Source organism: Sminthopsis crassicaudata, chromosome 3 (genome assembly GCF_048593235.1).
Source record: "Sminthopsis crassicaudata isolate SCR6 chromosome 3, ASM4859323v1, whole genome shotgun sequence".
In the NCBI taxonomy this organism is placed as follows: Eukaryota; Metazoa; Chordata; class Mammalia; order Dasyuromorphia; family Dasyuridae; genus Sminthopsis; species Sminthopsis crassicaudata.
Window position 1 is genome coordinate 419,561,752 of NC_133619.1, and position 23,184 is coordinate 419,584,935.

Sequence of the window (23,184 nt, forward strand, 5' to 3'; positions counted from 1 at the left end):
GCCTTTTTCTAAATCCAGGATTGCATTTGTCGAGGTGAACTGAAAAGAAGATGTACTTATTTAAAGCAGATAGAGGAACTGAGTAGAAAGAATAAATGATATAAACTTGGAGAAAGGAAGCCCAATAGAGAGAAGAGCTGAGTAACTCAAAAGCCAGGGGTGCTAACAAACAGGAGAAGCTAATTACAGGACAGTGAGCTATGGAAACTACAGTTACCATGCTTTGTTACTGCATGGCCCACCTATAGGATAATTATTACAGACCCTTCCAAAAGAGATGTCAATATTTGTAAGCTGGCTCTGACACATCGGCATGATACCTGCCTGGGTTCTGAGACTAATAGATAAGAAACTTCAGAACCAAGCAATGTCAAACCTTAATATTCATTATGGTTACTGTGAATTTGAATTGTATCCTTCACATTCTCTTGAAAAGGGATTTGGTTATTCATTCTTCTGAAGACACAAGAGACAACAGCCATTTTTTTTGCGGGAGTAAAGAAGCAAAGATAAAATTCACAATTGATTTGCTTGCCTTTCTTTACCTTTCTAGTAAGCCTTAATTAAATATTTTTTTCCACATGTTGTTTGTATAGTCTGACACAGATGTTGCGTTGGTAGAGTCTCAGGCAAAGTTAGAAAAGTTAATCATTAAAAACATCTTGAACTTGGGAACTAGTAAGATTCATGCGGAGAGATTTTGGGCCCAGGGCTACATAACCAAATATTTATTGAATGCCTTACAAGATGTGAGGACAAGTTCTGTGAGAGATACATGATTTCTAATATTTGGGGGTTGTAGAAATGGAGGGCCTTTAGAGATCACTGTCTATGTACAAATACAACTGGAAAATGAAAAAGGATATAACATTCCTAAGTTCACGTAACTAGCAAAAAAGAATAGCTCTTTTTTTCATATGGAATTACTAAGTTGATTTTTCAATCTAAATAATAAAGAAATAGCTAATTTTTTCTTTCTTTTTACACTAGATAAAAGAAAGGAAAATCTGGTCACTCACAGGAGCTAGTAGGTTTGGGCATTTAGCAGATATTAGAAGAGCAGATCTCTTGCTACTGCTCACTAATGTGTTAACTATTCTCCTTCTTCATGTACTTTTTTTTTTTATTATTATCCTGCAGTGAGAACATAAGCGACAAAAGAAGCCTAAGAGAACATGTCATAATGGAAATTCAGAATTGGCAGGCATCTCAGATGTCACATAAAACTTAATTAGTTATCAACTCTCCAATATCCTCAATAAAAGCTAACATTTACATCAGGCCATAAGATTTGTAAAGCTGTGTACATGTATTTTCTCATTCCGTCAATCAGTGGTCAATCAACATCTCTGAAGATTTCCCTCTAGTGAATATTTAGCCCATTCCACTTAGAGATACCTCCATTTAGTAGTTTTTCCTTTTTTTGATTCCAAATCTACCATTATGTGACATGAATACCCACAACAATTTCATATGATAACTATTTAGCTATAAGAAGATAATCATTCTTTCACATGAAAACCCATTGTACTTAAAGATATCTATCATGTTCTTCTATCTTCTCTTCTCCAGGCTAATTTTCCATAGTCCTATAGTGTACTGTGCCTGGAGCCAGGAAAATCTGAGCTCAGATTTGGCCTGGGACACTTACTAGCTGGGTGACTTTCAGCAAATCAACTATTTTGTAAGTATAAATAATAAGAAACAATAGTCAAGTACTATTATACTACAATATCTAGACTATATTTAGTATTACATATATTTTGCACATATAGTACAAGTTTGTATAATAATTATTTGACAATGTACCTAAGACAGCAATAAGAGACTGCTTAATAAGTCGACACATGTTTACATTTGTTCGGATGATGTTTCTCATAACCAAATCATGAAGCTTTTACAAAATAATAGCTAAAATTTATATAGTGCTTATTATATACAAAATACTATACTAAGCACTTTAGTGTCTCATTTGATCCTCACAGGTGAGGAAACGGAGGTGGACAAAGGTTGGTGATTTGCTGAAAGTCACCCAGCTAGTAAATGTCTCACGCTAAATCTGATCTCAGGTTTTCCTGACTCCAGGCACAGAACACTATATAATGTAACACCTTGCTTCCCTGATGCCCACAATGGAAGACTTAGGCTGAACATGTCACTATTATTTTTGACATAGCATATGCCTTAAAGTCAGAAAGATAAGCAATGTTCTAAATACTGATGCTCTAATACAGCATAAAGTATATACCAGAAAGGTAATTTAAGTCAGTGTTAAAAGAGGTAGCATAGGATAAGAGCACAGATGGCAATGGAGTCAGAGGGACCTGAGTTGTGTTTGTGACACAAATAGTTAGGTGAACCTTCAAGAACAACATTTAACCTGCAGTACTCCAGGAATCCCTTTTAAAAACAGATGTCGATCTGCTTTGGTAGAAATAGTTCTCTAAAACAATGAAATCAAAGACTTGGCCCAATAGATAAGTAAATTAATTGATGAATTAATAAATGAACATATAAACAAATAAATGAATGAGCAGTGATGGGAAATTATCAGGAAAGGTTGATAATCAAAGCAAAAAAATGAACCATTATATTAGGAACTCTACATATGTACTATGTACTTGGAGGGATCCTAAATCTGAAAAGCCCTAAAACTATGAAATCAAGATATTAAAAACTCAGTGAATTTTCCTTTCAGCTCCAATCCAAGGAAACAGAAGAAAAATAATTAAATTATGCAAAAAAGCCTTTTTGAAAAACTGTGAGGTAAGGAATTCTAATATATCTATAAGCTGTGTAAGTAATCCATTCAACTACATTATCCTGAAAATGAAAATGAGTATAATTTTTATCTGCAAACTTTTTTAGATGCTGAAGAGAAAATTATCCAAATTAAAAAATATAAACTTAGGGAAACTTGCTAAAATTATGCTGATGCTAGGAGATAACTGGAGCCAATAAGTTAATTACCCAATCTATCTTTACCTGCTCTGCCATGTAGAATTATCCCCTTTCTTTCCCTCCTTTTCTATTGCCACAAAATACTTTGATCCTGAAAAGAAATATAACTTCTATAGAGAGGTACCATTTTTTGCATCTTCCCACTGCTTTTTTCATTTTTGTTGTTGTTTTCTATTTCTATTATTTATTACATTGCCTATTTATTGAGCCATCCCTTTGTTTCACTGGGAAGAAGTAAACATTGACTCTTGTCTCCTGAAAATGGTGAAATTAAATTTTCAACACATGGAAAAGGAAAGAAGAACTAGGTTTAAGTGAAAATTCACATATCTATTAAATGGCTATGGACAGAACAATCTGATCCTGTTCTATTATTTGGAAAATGGGAATAATATCAATATCTATATTTTAAATTAAATGGCCCCTGCTATTTGTTCAAACTCTTTGATTCTGTAATACTTCACTGGATTGTTTTGAGTAGAATACTTTATATATCTTAAAGCATCTTAAAGTATGCCAGTAATATACAGGTTATTATTGATTTTGAAAGAGCTCATATAATTAAATAAATTAATATTTTAATGATTTAAAAGTTAATTTTGTGGCCATGTTTTTCTACTTGATTTAGATAGTAAGCTTGTGTTCCATAGGGATAGCCTTTGAGATCCCAGGGTGACTCCTGCTAAGACATCTGAGGAAGACTTTAGTGCTGTTATTACACTTGAGGCTGTGAACAGTAGAGAACTGTGTAGAGAATGTTTATATTTTATCCAGATTTAGTTATGCTTGATTTGGAAAAAATATTTTTTCTGTTATCTGAAATAGTCCCTCAACAAACATTCATTAAACACTTTTACTGTGCCAGTAAAGCATTAGTGATAGCAAAAAGTTAAAAAGCAGCCACTACCTTTAAGGAGTCCAGATTTTAATGGAGACAAGTAAAAAATTGGGTGCATGCAAAATATCAAAGTAGATATAAAGTAGTTTTAAAGAGGAAGGTTCTAGCAGTTGTGGGAAAATAGAAAAAGTCTTTGATAGAAGGACTTTGGGCTGCATCTTAAAGAAAGCTGCCAGCAAAACAGAGGTAGAGGTGAGGAGGTAGAGCATTCCAGGAATGCTAGTGCTAGTGGAAGATGACTTTCCTGAATTAATGGAAAGGGAGCAATCATTTATAAAATGAAGACATTTGTTTTTGTATTTCTATCCCCAGCACCTAAAACAATGCTTGAAACACAAGAAATGCTTAATAAATGCTTATTGGTTGATTGATTGATAGCATCAGCATACAACCTGACTTTGATGTATCCCTAGATCACCCAAGATAAAGGCACTTATGAGGCAGACATTTCATGTTCTGCTACTATATGCTTATAATAGTGGATTTTTACTTTTTTAAATTTGATTGATTGATTGAAGTGGAAATTTTTATTTTTATTGATTGAAGTGGAATGGTCAGTGTCTTTAAAAACTTATTAGATTAGGGGTGCCTTGTTATGTTTCTCCAGTGAAGTGCCAAGATATGAAGGTTTCTCTTGGTCATCATGCATTAAGTTGGATAGGAAGACCTTTATGCATACTTATGAACGGTGGTCCCAAGAAAAGGGCTTGGGGTTGGGGATTAATTCATTTGTCCTTTTCGATTCTAGGTTCAAGAGCCCTAGTCTTTAGATCTGGAAACTCAAGCCACTGCAATTTTGGAGTCAGGATTCCTGGCCAGATATTGGTTGCCAGTTCAGCAGGTAATCCTGGGAAGCCAATGGAGCAGGACACAAGATCAGGGGGGTAATAATAAGACAATTCTTAATACTAATCCTAAGTATGGATCAGAAAAGTTAACATCATTTGCAAGCCTAATTCTGTTTTCTAACAAAAAAAAAAAAAAGCTAGCATTTAATCAAGACCATAGCAATAGAATAAAAGAGGGAAATAGCAAGAAATATGTAGAGGTCTATAAGTTTCAACAGATATTTCCAGAAAGAGTAAAATTAATCTATTTATATTTTTAAGTTATAAAATTCTATTATAAATTTGATCATAGGGCAAATCTGCAAGTTAAGTTGATACCTCTTTGGATTTACTTCAGAAAACTTACAAAAATAAGTATAATCTAAAAGAAAAGAATATTATCTATTTTAGTCAGAGTTCTCTCCCTCTTCAAACTCCTTCACTCCCATGTTTACAACAAGTGAATATGACTGAAAGGTTATAATGATAACTTTTTAAAATTGGAAATCTTTAGCCACGTGCATAATTTTAAGAGAGATGACTTTCAAAGCTAAACTTTCATATTGAAATTATAGGTTTCTCAGTTCTCTTAACTGATACTGTCTTCTTAGCTATTCTGTGAGTGATGGAGGAGCTCTTGCTAATGACCCAATAATTGATTTAATGGCTTTTTAAATTAACTGTGAAACTGTGAAAGTTTGTGTTCCCCATAATCAACTTACAAAGGTGAGAAAGGGTGATTTTAAAATTCATAACTATCTATGTATCTATCTATTTATCTATTTCCTTGATAGATCCCTAATTTGGCCTAAATTATTCTGTTAGGTAAAGGCACCTGAAGCTTTAAATAAAAGTACATGATAAGTAAGTATAAAAGAGAGAAAAAAAAGTATGAGCTCTTTCTTTTAAAAAAATGTTTTATGGCAAAAAAACCTATCATCACCAACAAATATTTATTGATCTCCCAAGTTTGAGCAGAGCTTGGGCCAGAGTGTGAATTTCAAATCAATTGCCTGTTACTGGGAAATTTATGGAGATGAAAGCATTAGTGCAAACTTTTTTGGAGAATCTTTTTCTTTCTTCATCTTTAAAAGTGAACTAGATTATCCAAATCACTCCCATCTTCCTTTTCCACCACTCAAAGGTTTTCTAAATTCTCATTATGCAAATATAATTATCAAGAACTAAATATTTAATTCATGTTTATTATGGTTAACATTAAAACTATGTTACAGTAAAGTAATAATTTATGTTCTGTACTATACTTTGTTGTTTGCTGAGGATTTTTTTTGAATTATGCATATGCTTAGTTTTTCGAACTTAGAACATAATTTTTTATTTTAAATGTCTTTAATATTTTTCTGTAGTTGTATTTAATGGTTTTGATAGCCACTGGCTTACTGAATTGATTCTCAATTGATAATAGGGACTGAGGATAGGAAGCACAGCAGCAGTTGCTTGAGCTGATGGCATTAGAATGGGGACAAACAAATCCAGGAATCAAATACTGCCCCAATTTCCCACATTGTTTGTATGTCAGCTGCACTAAGAATCATTTTTATATATTTAAATAAAATTTTATTTTTTTAGATGTTAAAAAATAAAACGATATTCTTAATTCCTTTATTCATATTGTATTTGATCCTTTGGCTTAGTTTGCCACCCTTTGTATTAGAGAATCATGCCCATCTCCTCAGGGGCATCCCTAAACCACGAAGGAGAGAGGATCATCAGCTTACACAGGCCCTATATATACTTTACAAACTTTAAAGTATTAAATAAGTATGAGTTACTAGTAAGATAGCGGATACATTTTTGTAAGGAGGGTGGTCACTGAGGATCCAGTCCTTTGCATGTTTGGATCTGTCCATCCTAGCAGATATGAAAATATTTTCCTTGTTTACTTCCAATTTAACACCTAGACTTTTGGAGAGACAGATCAGAGCATGAGAAATAAAAATTCTTTTAATTTGGAAACAAGAAGAGCCCATGAGTTAGGAAGTGCTGAACTCACACAGAGTTCAAAGACAGAGGAACAACCTGCTTAGGTCCTGTCATTAAGGGAACCAAAAACTGGTGTAAGCTACCAGGTTGGTGGGAAGGCCAGTATCCCTATCTCTCATCTACTCATATGGGTCTTTGAGTACATGTTTTCTCTGTCTCTATAGTGTTTAATAGTTCCTGATTTTAAGTGTATGAGTACTTTAAGAAGGTAGGGTTCAGGTGACCATATCCAGGTGACCAGAAATCTACCTTTTCCTGTGCCCTCTGTTACTGACTGGTTGCTTGTGGTACCTCTGATGGATTTTTTGAGCTCACATGGTCACCTGTACCCTACCTTTGATCAACCCGGATCTTTGTATTTTAAGACTGAGCCTACATTTTCCAGCCACTTTTTTTTTTCAACAGGAGAATACAAGTTTGAGGAGACTCTTTGTAATTACTGTTTTTGCAATACTTTTTCATTAAATACTTTGTTCATCAGAATAAATAGAAGTTAGGGAAGGAGCCTTAAATGGAGTGTGACATGAATAAATCTAATTTTCTAAATTAAATCCCATTTAAAATACACTAATAATATTTGCTACTGTAGAACTCTGATTTTAGTAGCTGGGATTCAGATCCTACTTTTGATACTTGCTGTGTATGGGAAGATAATTTAATCATTCTAGAGCTCACTTTTGAAAAATGGATAATTATAATTCAAATACAATGTGTATTAATTATCCATAATATATATATTTTAAAAACCTTAAGCTGCTCCACAAATGTAAGCTATTATCATTTTCATCATCAATCTAGGCTATGCCATTTTTATATGAATAGTCACTTCCAGATTTATTTAAGAAATTTTGGAGTTTTGTGTTAATTTTTCTTCTAGTGGGCACACATATTTACACTATTTTCAAAAATTTTATTTCAATTGATTTAAAAAATATTTATTTAAATATAGTAAGATCATCTTAATAGTCGTGATAAAATTAAAAAGAGCTACCAGAGTATTTTAGAATAATGTAGAGTTTGAATAAAATTTGTACTCTGCCTACACATAGGATGCCTGTCAGCCAAAGAATCCTCTCACAGAAGATGACTAAAATTAAATTAAATACAGAATCCTTTCCTTCAAAATTGTGAAAGAACTCTGCCTTTATTTCCCTTAAAATGTCTTTCAAAGAAATATCCATTTTCCTCAGAGTATTCCCTTCCATTCAATATTTTGTTATAAGATATGATTACACTACATGATAAATCTATCTGAATACTAAATTTGAAATTTTTTTCTTAAGAATGATTTTTTTAGAAGATTAATGATTTGAACCAAATGATTTAAGGTCTAATAAAGAGCAGGATTTCATTACTAGATAGATGTCCAGGTTCATTTTAGCTCAGATGTAGGTAGACTAGACCTGTTTTCACATTTGAGTGATAGTTCTAGATTTTTTGTTTTTGCTGACAATTTTCACTGACTTCATCAAATGACCAAATGTAATTGGTCTTGGAACAGAAAGAAGATAAAGTTAACCATATACTCTCAGAGATCCTTTTGTATCTTAATTAGCTTTCTCATTTCATGGCTTGTGGGTATTTCCTCTTCTAATGCAACTCACAGTCAATGTTTTTCCTTTTATCTATTTTCCACTTTCCCAGTTGACTTCTCATTTAAAGAAATCGATGTGAAAACTATTGCAACTATATGCAATGATATTTCCCCATCTTTAATCTTTTAAAAATATTTTAATTGCAATTGATTTTTACCTTCATTCTAGAGTCAAATTATACACAAATAAATAGTTGAATTTACAAGGACTGAGCAAATGTAGTTGTCTTTTTATATATATATATATATATATATATATATATATATATATATATATATATATATATATATATATATATATATATATATATATATATATATATATATTGAGACTGGATTTGAATAGCTTGATGCCTTATTGCTTGAAGACACATTAAGTACTATGAGCAGAAAATAACAGACTAAAATCCTGACATTCTTATACTACCCCATGCCATGCATGTCTGCAATTAACATATAAGAGCTTGTTCACAATAGCTCTGTGGTAATGAAATTACAATAGGTATCAGAATTTGTAAGTGGAAGACTGGGTCAATTAGAGAAAAAAACACTCCTAAACTATACTGGAGGAGTCCATCTCAGGTACTGTTCTCCTCCATCATCGAAGTGCCAGACATGGATCTACATATCACATTGTACCACCCCTTGATTCTACTCCTTTCTTAATTCTGGATACCTATATCAACTCTTAGAATTGATGGTAGGCAGCCACCTCCACCTATTACACTGTTTTACTTTACCCTTACCATATTACATACAACACACTTCTGTAACACTTCCCCAATTTCTATTCATAATTGGGAGTTTTCCCGGAGAATGATTGCTACCCATAAGTTCAAGAAATACCCTGTGGGCTAATTGTACATTATTTCATAATCCGATTCTTTTTGTACAACAAAACAACTGTTTGGACATGTATACATATGTTGTATTTAATTTATACTTTAACATATGTAACATGTATTGGTCAACCTGCCATCTTGGGGGGGAAGGAGGGAAAAATTAGAACAAAAGGCTTGGCAATTGTCAATGTTGTAAAATTACCCATGCATATCTGGTAAATAAAAACTATTAAAGTCAAAAAAAAAAAAAAGAAGTACCCTGCTTCATATTAAAAATCAACAGTAGAGATACTATTAGCTCTCAGCATAGACATTTACTGAGATGGTATAGTAAAAATAGCTACAAAAGCTTGCTCCCCATAAGAAAGATTATATTTTTTCATTAATACAAATAGCATTTTTTGGAAAAATGGGCACAAATTTAGAGTTCATTACTAATGAGCAACACATTAAGGTAATGCACATCAAATTTACTCACTATTCTAGTACTCATTCTTTCACTTAGCTCCAATTTTTTAACTTCACTTTGAGAAAATCTGTGTTCAAGCCCTATCTCTTATACTTACTAGCTGAGCAAGTTATTTAATTTCTACGATCCTCATTTTCTTCATCTGTAAAATTTTAAAAGGTAGATTGGACAACCTCTAAGGCCCCTTTTAACTCTTAATCTTGGTTATATGATCTGTGAACTCATTTTTTTTTTTTAAGAGTTGCCTGTAAGGTTTTTGTGAATTATGTAGACCTTACAGGTGTGGCTATGTTTCTGTGGTATGGATTCAGAAATAAAAAGAAAGGCCCACATTTCTATTCTCATGCAAAACAACTCTTTCACTGGCTCTCTGTCTCTTAGAACTTCAGAGTATTAGAAATTTTTTGTTTTCATTCACTTATTGTGTTTTTATTTGTGTTTTTTTTATAGTAAGAATTTAGCTTGCAGAGTGAATAGAGCTCTAGACCTGCAGTCTAAAAGATCTGAATTCAAATATGACTTCAGATACTCACTGTGTGACTTTAGTTAAGCCACTTTACCCCTCTGTACTGTAGTCTCCTCATTTGTAAAATGGGGATAATAATTGCACCTAAGGTTGTTATGAAGATCTAATGATAAGTGCTTTGCAAACCTTAAAACACTAACCTAATAGAAACATACTGGGCATCAACAAGAGGGCAGGAAGGCATTGACAGTGAAAATCAATTTCTGGAATAAGGCAGAGATAAATGAAAATTAAAGTTCACAGAAAGGAGAGATTAGAAGCATAAAAAGACAAACTTCTTGTACTTGACAGTTATGCCGAAGGCCAGCTTTACCTACCAAGATGTCATACTTTCCAAGAAAGAGAGTCCCTGGAGTTTGCACTGTTTAAATCAATGCAGAGAGACAGAAGAGTATCCCTAAACTTTAAGCTATTTTAATGCAGGGTATTTGCGAGGAAACAGGAAACACCAATTGATTCAATAGAATGTTAAAATCCAAAGTCAATAGTCTTGGTGCCCAATCATTAGATTTAAAAAAATATAGAGACAAAGAACTGCATAGCTCAAGAGTATTTCAAAGACTATCCTCAGACACTATAAACACACACACACACACACACACACACACAAACACACACTCCACCCCTTCAAGAGAGATAACTATTTGCTAGTTATTTTATTGTTCAGCTTACTGTTTTTTTTTTTCTCAGCAGATTTGATATAATGAATCACAAGAACTTGGCAATATTTTTAAGTGCTTTCATTTTTTTCCTTTGTATTACTGAAGTCTTAAAACAAATAACAAGCCTTATCCAAGCGTTATCTATTCATGACAGTCATCCTATTTATCTTTTGAAGAGTACACATGGGGAAAAATATAGAGTACAGTAAAGAAAAACATACCAGGACCATAAACAAATAATTCAAATGGACAACATGCAAAGTTTGTAACTATAGGATTGCATTAAAACCGAGAAGCAAGGAAAAATGGTTTCCAAAACAAAGGATTCCAACAAAATATCAAAATCCATTTTCTAGAAATAAAATAAATAAACATAAGGAACCCATTTTCAAGGTTAGTGCAAAATTATTTTCTGGTATCTGAGGAACTCAGTTGTCAGGAGTCTCTGGCTTTGAAGTCCAATGTAATGATTTCAATGACCTTGGAGGATAGAAGAGATATAAAAGGAGTAAGGTAGCTGTTGTGCATGGGGCCTACAGCCAAACAATTAGGGCCCTTGTGAATAAATTGCTGTTCTTCCTTTCCCCTGAACAGTGTGGGAATTTTACTTTGACCTTTCAAAGAAAGAGTCTTTTACCAGCCAAATTGAACCTATTACACTCTATTTAAACGGAAGGTCTTAATGTCCAAAGAAAAACCTTAGATCACTGTGGCCCAAAGAGAAAATGCCATAAAAGAAATGCTACTCACAATAGGGAATTGAAGAACCTCTCTTCAGAAATGCCAACATATTTAAGTCCATTTCCACTCATGGTTTAAAACCTGTAAGTTTATGCTAATCCCATGGCTATATAAAATGGCTATAGCAAATAATGCCTATTTCACAGGATTGTGAGGACCAAATAAATAATTTGGAGAATTTAAAGCCCCAGAAACTGAGACTATTGATTTTAAATAAGAAATACATTTCTTCAGTTGTCTTCCAACGTAATCCCTTTTGCACAAGAGGAAAAGAAAGGGGAGAAGCATTTAGCATTTATTAAGTATCTATGTGCTTGGTATTGTGCTTACACACTTTACAAATATCTCATCTGATCCTCACAACAATCTTGTAAGACAGGTGCTATTTTCCACATTTTACAGTTGAGGAAACTGAGAAAAATGTGTTGCTTTGCCCAGGCTCATATAATTAGGAAGTGTCTGGGGCTGGATTTGAACTCAAAGCAGAGGGTTCTTTATATTCTCTTTTTTGAGTCTTAACATTTTATGCTCCCTCCCACATTCTGTGATCTAGTGATTTGGCTTCCTTGTTCTATCATGAACAAGACAACTCATCCCTCAACTCTGGATATTTTCTTTAGCTTCCTTTATGTCAGTAGTGCTTTCTCTCCTCATTTCTGCCTCCTGGCTTTCCTGTTTTTCTTCAAATCCGGATTAAAATCCCACACAGGAAACCTTTCTCAATCCCTTTTAATTCTAGTATCATCCCTCTATTAATTATTTTGTACAAAGCTTGTTCATATCTGTTTGCTTGTTGTTGCTGCTTCCATTAGATTATCTCCTTGAAAGTAAGGACTATCATTGCCTCTTTTTTTTTTTTTTTTTTTGTATGTCTTCCCTTATCAAGTACCTGGCACACATTAGTTCTTTCACTTTCAGTACTTTAACTTTTGTGCAAAAAAAGTCTTAAAGAATTCTCATCTAAAATAGAACATTTTCACACTTTATCCTTTATGCATGTGAAATCAATTATAAACTACTTTGATTCTTAATTAGTATTTTATTCATTTCTCCCCCCACACATTATCTAATTATATCTATATCTAATATATTAGATTAGCTAATATATCTAATATCTAATTATCTAATATATATATATATGTATATATATATATATATATATATATATATATATATATATATATATATATATATATATATATATATATAAAACTTAATGGTATTTTTTCCAAGTACATGTAGTTTTCAAACATTCATTTTTATAAGATTTTGAGTTTCAAATTTTCCCCCTTCCTCTATTCCTCTTCCCACTCTAAGACAGCAAATGATTTGATATAAGTTTAACTCTTTAAAAAAAAAAAACAACTAATCAACAATCACAGAATCTCTGCATGGAGCAAAATCCCAGAGGACAACTAATACAATCAGTCCTTGAACAATAATATCCTCCCTGACAAGTGATCATCCAGTCTTGCTTAAGAGGAAACTTATAGCCTTATAAGACAATCCATTCTGCTTTTAGGCCACTCTAAATTTTAAGGAGTTATTCCCTTGCAGCAAGCTGAAATTTTTCTCTTTGTATCTTCCATCTGGTTCTGTTCTCTGGGGCTAAAGAGAACATGCCTAATTGGTCTTCCAAAAAGAAAGCCTTTCACATAATTAAAGATAGCATTTGTGTTCCCCCTAAGTTTCCTTTTCTCCAAGATAAACATTGCCAAATTAGCTTGGAATACACATTATTGTATAATGGATAATAATGGAATGCACATTATTGTATAATAATAGCTAATAAAATAGCTAGCATTTATATAGCTCTTTAAGGTTTACAGTGTTTTACATATGTTATCTCATTTAATTCTCACAATACCATTTGAAGTAGTTCTTTTACCAGAGAAGCTATGTTTGGAATGCAGCTCTGACTTTTATTTTCAGATATAATTTTACTTTAACATTATTAAAAAGAGAATCTTTTAAGCTAAATATTTTATACACCATACATTTGTGTTCAAATTTGGATGATCACTTCTCAGGGATATTATGGAGGATATGCCTGCATGAAGTAGATGTTATATAATTCTTATTGCCTTCCATTGCTTAGCCAAGAGTGGGGAATGTCCTGCTGACTGGCCATATAATTATGGCTGGTGAAATAATTTGCTAAGACAACTGCAGGCAATGATGAACTGAAAGCTAGGTGCAACAACCTTCCACTGCTTGAGTGCTATGGATTGATAATTTTGTATGGCCTTTAATGAATTTATAAATATTCAAATGTCCCTTGGCAGAAAAAAAAGGTTTCTCATACCTGGAAGCTAAGCAAAAGTTCTGTTGACTAATTCAATTCCATAAACATTATGCAGATCCTGTTATATACAGGTCATTGTGTAGTAACATAATGATGGAGGATGAAGAGATCTCTGCCCATAAGAAGTCTACTCTCCAGGAAAGGTGATCATCTATAATACTACATAGAAATAGAAAAAGTATAATATAAGAAGTAAATCAAGTGCTGTGAGAGTACAAAAACAGAAGAAATTGATTCTGACTGGAAGGATATGAAAATGAGAAAGTGAGGGTATTTGACCTGAAATTTGAAAGATAGGCTTTTAAAAGTGGGAAATGGTATTTCAGGCAGAAGAAGTGTTGTGGAGGAAAAATCACGAACATGGAAAAGTATAAATTAAATTTGAGGGCAGCTAGGTAACATAATAGATAGAGTGACAGGATTAGAAATCAGGAAGACTCATCTAACTGAGTTCAAATCTGGCCTCAGACATGTACTAGGTGTGTGATCCTGAGCAAGTTACTTACACTCCAGTACTTTGCCAAGAAAACATGATTGAAACAGCTAGCAAAATCATCAATGTGAATCACATTTATTTATTTAACAATAACAGCTTTTTATATTCAAAATACATGCAAAGGGTTTTTTAACATTCATCCTTGCAATACCTTGTGTTCTAAATTTTTCTCTTTCCCTTCCCTTAGTCCCTCCATAGTCAGCAAAAAATCCAATATATATTAAACATGTGCAGTTCTACATATTTTCACATTTATCATGTTCCACAAGAAAAATTAGATCAAAAAGGAAAAAAAATGAGGAAAAAAATCAAGCAAACAGTAACAAAAAGGTGAAAATACTATATCGGGATTTACATTTAGTCCCCATAGGCAGATGGCTCTCCATCATAAGTCTATTGTAATTGATCCCAGTCACCTCATTGGTGAAAAGAACCACATCCATCAAAGTTGATCATCACATAATTTTTTGGTTGCTGTGTACAATGTTCTCTTGGTTCTTCTTACTTCATTTATCATCAGTTAATGCTAGTCTTTCCAGTCTGAAATCATCCTGTTGATCTTTTCTTATAGAACAATAATTATAGAATCACATCTTTAAAAGTAACATCAAATTTTAGGAATTGGGCATGGCTAGAACATAGGTCATATTAAAAATAGTAGTAGAGATAAAATGGTGAAAGATTTTCATTGAGTTTAAACTTTATTTTGTAGACAATTGAGAACCTCTAAAAGTTTTTTCAATGTGAGGAGTTGAAACTAAAAGAGTAGGAAGCTTTGGTAAAATTAGAGCTGTACGTTTGAAAGATTAGCCTGAAAATGTTATCAACAGCATTGAGGCAACAGATACTGGAGTCTACTGCAGTAATTCAATTAAGAGATAATGTGTGGTGATCATGAGAAGGGAATAGAAAGAAAAAGAAGGAGCAGGAAGGATATTCAATTCTCTTGGATAAGTCAATTTAATAAGTGACAACTCTACCAAAGTTGTTAGAGATAAAGTGCTATGTCAAACTAACAATGGAATACAGAGCTAGATAAGATAGGAACAAAATTCATTTGGTGAAACAAAAAATCAAGAAAATCAAGGTAAATAATGAAAAAAAGGAGGAATGAAGAGGAAAGTGACAGAATGATGAGTGCTGCCCAGGCATCTTATTGTCCTTGCCCCAAATGGGGAAATTTGTCAGTCTTCTCAAACAAAATTATCATATATAGGATAAAAAGCAAAGTGTAGATTAGACTTATATGAAAGTGTTTAGTATCCATTACATATAGGCAATTAACAGTAATATAGTACCAAAAGCTAAGGACATTAACAAATAATTATCCAAAGAAGAATTACAAACTTAAAAACCATGTGAATGCATTCTCCAAATAACTAATAAAAAATACAGACTAAAACAATGGTGTAATTTTTGCTTTCATATATTATGTGCTATGGAAATGACCAATGTGATGAATGGAGAAGCATGGAAAGGCTTGCATCAACTGATGCAAAGTAAGTAGAAGTAAATGGATCCAGGAACACTATATAGACAATCAGTATAGTAGGATTTATAAAGAATAAGCTTGGCCCCAAATAAGGGATGAGAATATTTTAACTTCTTTGCAGAGGCGGGGACTGAATGAATGTGGAATCACATATAAAATCAGATTTTTTTTGATAGGTGAAATGTTTTTCTGATTTTCATCAGAAAATGCTTTGTTATCAAATTTCTGAGAGGAGGAAACAGGTTAGAGGGAGAAATCTAAACAATATAAAATCAAAATGAATCTATTATTGTTTTTAATACAAGAAAGAGAAAGATGTAAGAGACATAGAGAAAATAGAATTGTCACTTAACCTTGCTGACTACTAGATGTGCAAATGATGGTCAGACACAGTCATTGTATCAGATAATTTTTAAATTGCTTTTTCTTTTTCCAAGGAAGGATATAATCTGGAGTACTGGAGAGGAAGGTATGAAATGACAATGACATAAAAGGAAAAGATATCACTCTAACATTTTAAAAATGCTCTCCTCCAATGCAAAAAAATATTGTTATTTAGAACCTATGCAATCTGGTACAAATCTATTATTTTTTTACCTTTGTTTTGTATCATTCTTTTTGGTTCTGATCAAACCATATTAGTAGTATTCCTAAACATAACATTCTGATTCCTGTCTCTGTGCATTCATATACATCATACCTCATGTCCTCTACTTTATTTCGGTACCAGTAGAATATAAGCTTCTTGAGAAGCCACAGTTGTTTAATTTTTGCCTCTTTATGCTCCATATTGTAATACTTTGTACAACAAACTTCTCTGACATTTAAAGAAATCCAGACCACCATTCCAAGATTTTTATAAGATTGAAAGAGGTCATGTTCTTTACCTTTATAAAGTTTACAGTTTCAAATAACTTCTAGAAGCAGAGGTACTGAGGCATAGTGGATAATGCACAGGAATTATAGTTAGGAATATATGGGTTTAAATACCTCAGCAAAACAAACAAAACCAGGAATATATTGTACACAGTAACAGCAAGATTTTGCAATGATCAACTATGAAAGACGTGGTTCTTCTCAGTGGCTCAGTGATCCAAGGCAATCCTAATAAACTTTGGATAGAAAACGCCATCTGCATCCAGAAAGAGAACTATGAAGATTGAATGTAAATCAACACCTTTTTTTTTTTCCTCTTGTGATTTTCCCTTTTGTTCTGATTTTTTTTCTCCCAACATGATTCATAAAGAAATGTGTATTTAAAAAGTTAATATAGATATGCTACCAGAAAAATAAAAATTATTAATTTAAAAATGGTAAAGATAAAAAAAATTTGTGCCTCAGACACTTACCAGCTTTGCCAGCCAGGGCAAATCCCTTCTCTGGACTTTGGTTTCCTCATTAGTTAAAAAACAAAAACAAAAACAAAAAAACCCGAAAACTGGTAGATGGCTTCCAAGGTCCCAGTTAGCTCTAAATACTTTGATGATTCTATTATGCTTTCTATTGTGTGAGCAAACTGTTAAGTTTTTGCTCTTCCCAAGGAATATTTTCCATCTTCATGTCTTTGCATATCTTGCATCCTTTTACACAGATCTGGAATGAATTCCTTCCTTATTTTTGCCTCTTGTAATCATTGACTTCATTCCAAGCTCAGTTCAACTATCTCCCATTTAAAGTTGCCAATTTCTAGTATCTCCTCCCCACTTCCCCCAAAAAAGTGTGGGCTTGTTTGTAGATGTACATGCTGTTTCTTTCCATAGGATTCAAGTTTCTAGAGCTCAGGGATAATTTTTTTTTTATTGCTAGCACAGTTTCTTGAAGAGAGTAGGTACTTGATAAATGCTTTTTGATTGATTGTATGGTATGTGCTTTCTTCTTATTGTTTAGTAGTTTTTGAGTCATGTTTTTTGAGATTTTCTTGGCAAAGATACTGAGATGTTTTTGAGTTTTGAGCTTCTCTAGCTTATTTTACAGATGAGGAACTGAGGCAAACAAGGTTAAGTGGTTTGATCAAAGTCACACAGCTGTTAAGTGTCTGATGCCAAATTTGAACTCAAGAAGATGATCTTCTGATTCCAGATTCTTCTACTGGACTACTTAGCTGCTCTAGTATGTGATAAACACATGTTTAAAAAATTATTTTGAACTCTAAGAGATCAGTTTTTTATGTGTGTGTTAGGGATCAGATCGGGTACAAAGTAATTCTCTTATTTTACAAATATTTCTTTATGTGTTTTAGCTTCCTTCACTGATGGCAGATTTTTTGCCTTATTTAAATATCATCTCTATTTTAGAGCCTTAGTGCTGAATAGGTGCTTTGTTAGGTCACTGTTGAATCACTGTTAAATTTCTTTTAAGTAACTCAAGTTTTCAAAAGTGATAACTGAAGGAAACTTTACAGTCTGTACCCTTTCAGCGTCACTGTAGACTTTTTACTTTGGATCCTGGAATTAATTTTGAGGGACAGACTGTTCCTTTTGTGGTATTCCAAGTGAACAGCCTTGTGATTTCTCCTGCAGCAGGTTGCTTTAATGAGTGTCAAAGAGTAACATAAAGTAGATAAGTGAAAAGAAACTCATATTTACTGCCTATGAAAATATTACCCTTAATAAGCACTTTCCTAATAAAATGCCATTTACTTTGTAATATTTTATGATAGTTTATTTCACCATGAATAGTAATTTTGTATTATAAACTTCCCAGGAAATATATGTCATATTGCTTTAAAAACAAATTTTCATTCCAAGAAAATATTTCAAACAGTGCTGTTAAATCATAAAAGGGAGGCCAAGACTACTCCTGAAAAGAAATTTTCTATTAAAACATCTTTATTTGTTGTTCCATGGTTTTAGTCATGGCCTACTCTTTAAATCCCATTTGAGTTTTTCTTGGTAAAGGTTTTGGAATAGTTTGTCATTTCCTTCTCTAGCTCATTTTTTAAAGATAAGGAAGCTGAGATAATCAGGGTTAAGTGATTGGGCCAGGGTCACACAGCTAGGAAGTACGTTTCTGAGACTTTATTTGAACTCATGTCTTCTTAACTCCTGGTCTAGTGGTCTATCTGCTGTACCATCTTGTTTCCCCCAAAGACAATATAGACGTTCTTCATCCTAGAAAAGGTATTGTTCAGTTGTTTCATTTGTGTTCAATTCTTGGCAAAGATACTGGAATGATTTGCCATTTCTTTCTCCAGCTCATTTTACAGATGAGAAACTAAGGCAAATAGAGTTAAGTAACTTGTTCAGGGACACACAGCTAAGTAAGTGCCTGAGGTTAGATTGGAATGCAGAAAGTCTTTCTGACTCCAGTCTCAGTACCCTACCCCTTACTACCTTAAAGTTTCATAACCATAAATTTTCTCATGTGCCCTTTAAAATACCTCCCCCTTCCCATACACCCCTTCCACAAACACATACATTCTGGTAGTTTCAGATTGGAATTTAGAATTGTTACAACTTCAAAAATTTTCTTCTTATTAGAATTATATAAAAATGGAATGGACAGAGAGAGATAGTTAAGCATATAAGAATGTTGGAGTTGTAGTCAGGAAGATCAGAGTTCAAATCGCATCTCAGATTGTTATTAGTTGTGTGATTTTAGGAAAGTTTTTAAACTTTCTGAGCTGTGCTCTCCATTTGTAAAATGGGGAGAAATGCAGAACTGACTTTGCATTATTATGAACATCAAATTAAATAATATATGTAAAGAGCGTTATATACCTCAAAGAGCAACATAAAATGCTAGTTTTTTTCTGAAGTAATGAGTTCTCTCTTCTCTGTAAGTATTCTATCAAAGGATGGATAGCCACTTGCTATGATGTTTCAGATGGAATTTCTGCAAAGAATATAATAGTTTTCTTTAAGTCACTGAGGACCTTGAATTCTAGAGTTGTGTCTCAAAAGTGGGCAGCTCTCTTATCAACTTTAGCAAGTCAGAATAAATTTTTGCTATGATGTAATTTAAAGAAAATTATTTATTTATTTGGACATTGGGTCTCCCTAGCTTACACAGGTTGAAAATACATTAACCAACCACTCATGGGCTAGATTCTATTACTGATCAACATGAAAACTTTGGCATGCTCTGGTTTTCTAAGCTGGGTCAGCTTATTCCTCCCTAAATAAACCCTATCTTCTCCCTGAGGTTTCTCATACTGGTACCAGATTCAATGCAGGCACAAAATTAACTTTAGTCCTCCTGCAGCTCAGATTCCTAAGTCATCCTAATAGCCCAGATGATAGGAATGCATATACTTATATATACCTAGCCAAAGATGGAATTTAAACTTAATTATTTCCAGTAAGGCCATATACTAATTTTTAATAGTTGTAAAATTCAGTTCTTGCTGCACAACGGATAGAATGGCACAGGGAATAGTTCCAGGCTCAAAGACAGGAAGATTCATCATCTGAGTTCAAATTTGGCCTCAGACACTTACTAGCTGAGTGATACTGGAAAAGTCACTTAATTTTGTTTGCCTCAGTTTCTTCATCTGAAAAATGATCTGAAGAAGGAAATAACAAAGAGAATCCCAAATGAGATCATAGAGTCAGACACAATTGAAAACCACTAAACAACAAACAAACAAGTTATAAAAGAATACTTCCTGTTGTCTTTATGGAATCAGAAACAAGTGGGTAGCTAGTATTTTAAAAATAGCATTTTAAAGTTTACAAACTGCTTTACATGTTAATTCACTATTTTTTCCTCTTAATGTTATCTCATTTGATCCTGAATCAAATCACCTGAAATATTATTCCAGTAGTCCAACTTTTTGTTCTCCATGCTTTGAGGCAAGAATCTCCTTAGTTTGGTCCATCCTTTGCTCAGTTGTCCCTCTGATCTTTCTAATAGCATAAGTCTAACCATGGTGTTTCCTTATTCAATAAACTACAATGGCTCCCTATTACTTCCAGGATCAAATATAAATAACATTCTGTGTTTGGTTTTAAACACTTCATTACCTGCCCCTTTCTAATCTTTATATTCTTATACCTTAATCCTCTCTCACTAACTGTGCAAACACTGACCTTCTTATTATTCTTTGAACAAGAAGTCATCTCCTAACTCTTTCTTTTTAAGTTAAAGCTTTTTATTTACAAAACATATGCATGGGTAGTTTTTCAATAATGGGCCTTGCAAAGCCTTTTGTTCCAAATTTTCCCCTTTCCTCCACACCCTCCCCTAGATGGCAGGTAGTCCAATACATGTTGAGTATGTTAAAACATATGCTAAATCCAATATATGTATACATATTTATACAGTTATATTGCTATACAAGAACACCAGATCAAAAAAGAAGAAAGAAAAACTGCGAAAGAAAAAAAAATGCAAGCAAACAACAACAGAGAAAGTGAGAATGCTATGTTGTGGTCCACACTCATTTCTTATGGTTCTCTCTCTGGGTATATATGGCTCTCTTCATCAATGAACAAGTGGAATTGGTTTGAATCATCACATTATTGAAGAGCAGCTTCTAACTCTCAATATTTCCACTTTTTGTGCACCCTGTCAGAAAAGTTCTTCCTCTTTTTCATCTCCTAGCTTCCCTGGCTTCATTTAAATCTCAGCTAAAATTCCACCTTCTGCAAGAAGCCTTTACTGGTTCTCCTGAACCGGAGTACCTCTCCTCTGAGACTCTTTTAGATTTAATCTAATTTATATTAATTTGTATTGTATGTACCTAGCTTTCACATAATTGTTAACATGTTGTCTCCACCATTAGAGTTTTTCAAGAAGATGGATGATTTTTTGTTTTTCTTTGTATACCCAGTACATATCACAATGGCTGGCATAATAGTAAACAATTAATAAATCTTTGTTATCTTGACTGTTCCCTGGCAGCATCAGTGGTAGCCATACACTAATTTGTCCAACTTGCAGGGCTTCAAGTGAATAGATGACTACTTGTAGAAGTTGTTCTCTTTCAGGTGCCTATTGGACTGCATTATCTCAAGGGTCCAATTCAATTCTGAGATTTCTGTGATTCAGTAATAAATAACTTTTACTTAGTAAACCATAACATATTGTGTTAATGCTTTAATAATTTTTAATAAAGAAGAGTTCATGAAGGAATGAAAGTTTGCAACATTTTCTGATTCAACCTCATATTTTCAACTTATACAATTCCAAATGACTGAAATAATTAGAGAAGTGAAATAAAATATTTCATATTTTCTTCAATGTCGCTTCCTCAATTACACTATTTTTGGTGATTGTGAAGAAAAGTAACTGGAAAATATACAGAGATATAGAAAAAAGGTATGTCAATTTAAAAAATATTAATTTTTCTATGAATTATTAATCTTATTTAATATTATCAAAGAAGATAATACCTATTGGGAAAATTTTGTTTCAAGGAAAACTAGCAAACCACAAATTGAACTTTAGGAATATATTGTAACACGCATGATTATACTATTATGGGATGGTTATGAGGAAAACATTTGGAGAACTTAACTTGTGAGTAGCTGAAACATTTAGATATTTAGTTTGTTTGAAAATTAAAAATTCATGAGAGCAGACCCATCTTTATTCTTGGGAAGAGGGAGGCACTTAGAAGCTGACAATTGCTTTGGAGAGACATTTAGAGGCCATGTAGCTCAACATTCTTCTAAAGGTTCCATTAACAATATCCTTTAAAGTCAGTTGACTATTCAACCTCTGCTAAAATATTTTCAACAATAGGGAGTTCACTAGTTACTTAAAAAAGAGCTTCATTCCAATTTTGTACCACACTAATTTTTATAAGTTTTATTTTATTTTGGTTTAAAATCTATTTATAACATTCACCCATTTCTTCTAATTCTATCTCCTAAGACTGAGAAAGTAAAATCTATTTAATCTTCCATATAAAAGCCATTTTAAAACTTGCATACAGTAATTTCCCTCTAAGTTTTCTCTTTCCCAGAATCACCAGGTCCTTGAAGCATTTTTCAAATAGCAAGTTTATTTACTAGCAACTTCTCTATTGAGCTTGCTATTACTAAATTTTTTTAAAATCACATTTAAAACATTTAAAATTCTTTCCACCAACATAAACTATTGTCAAGACCTATGTCCCTCACCCTGTACTTGTCCAACTGATTTTTTTTAAGTGCTGAATTTTAGTGCTATTCTTGTCAAGTTTCATGTTTATTGATTCAGCCCATCATTTCAACCTGTCAAGATTTGTTTTTTTTTTGATCCTTATTTTGTCATCCTATGTTTAATCTCTCCTTTCCAACTGAATATATCTTCAACACTGATAATTATGTTACATAAATATCTTCATTCAAGACATTGATCAAAACATTAAATAAAATAGGATGACAGACAGATGTGCACTATTGGGAAATTCTTCTAGCCTGGCAGTGATCCTGTTATGC

General features: G+C 32.9%; 1 protein-coding gene across 2 annotated transcripts in view; it reads right to left on the minus strand.

The window, feature by feature from the left end:
• The window catches only part of GULP1 (GULP PTB domain containing engulfment adaptor 1), a 450,623-nt gene that overhangs the window by 408,351 nt on the left and 19,088 nt on the right, over nucleotides 1-23,184 (minus strand). Inside the window, exon 2 of one of the 2 annotated variants that reach the window (XM_074302901.1) lies at nucleotides 13,830-13,988. The exons of the other annotated variant lie outside the window; for it this stretch is intronic. The gene's annotated coding sequence lies outside the window, so the exon portion shown is untranslated. The remainder of the gene's footprint in view (nucleotides 1-13,829; nucleotides 13,989-23,184) is intronic. 2 annotated transcript variants of the gene reach the window in all.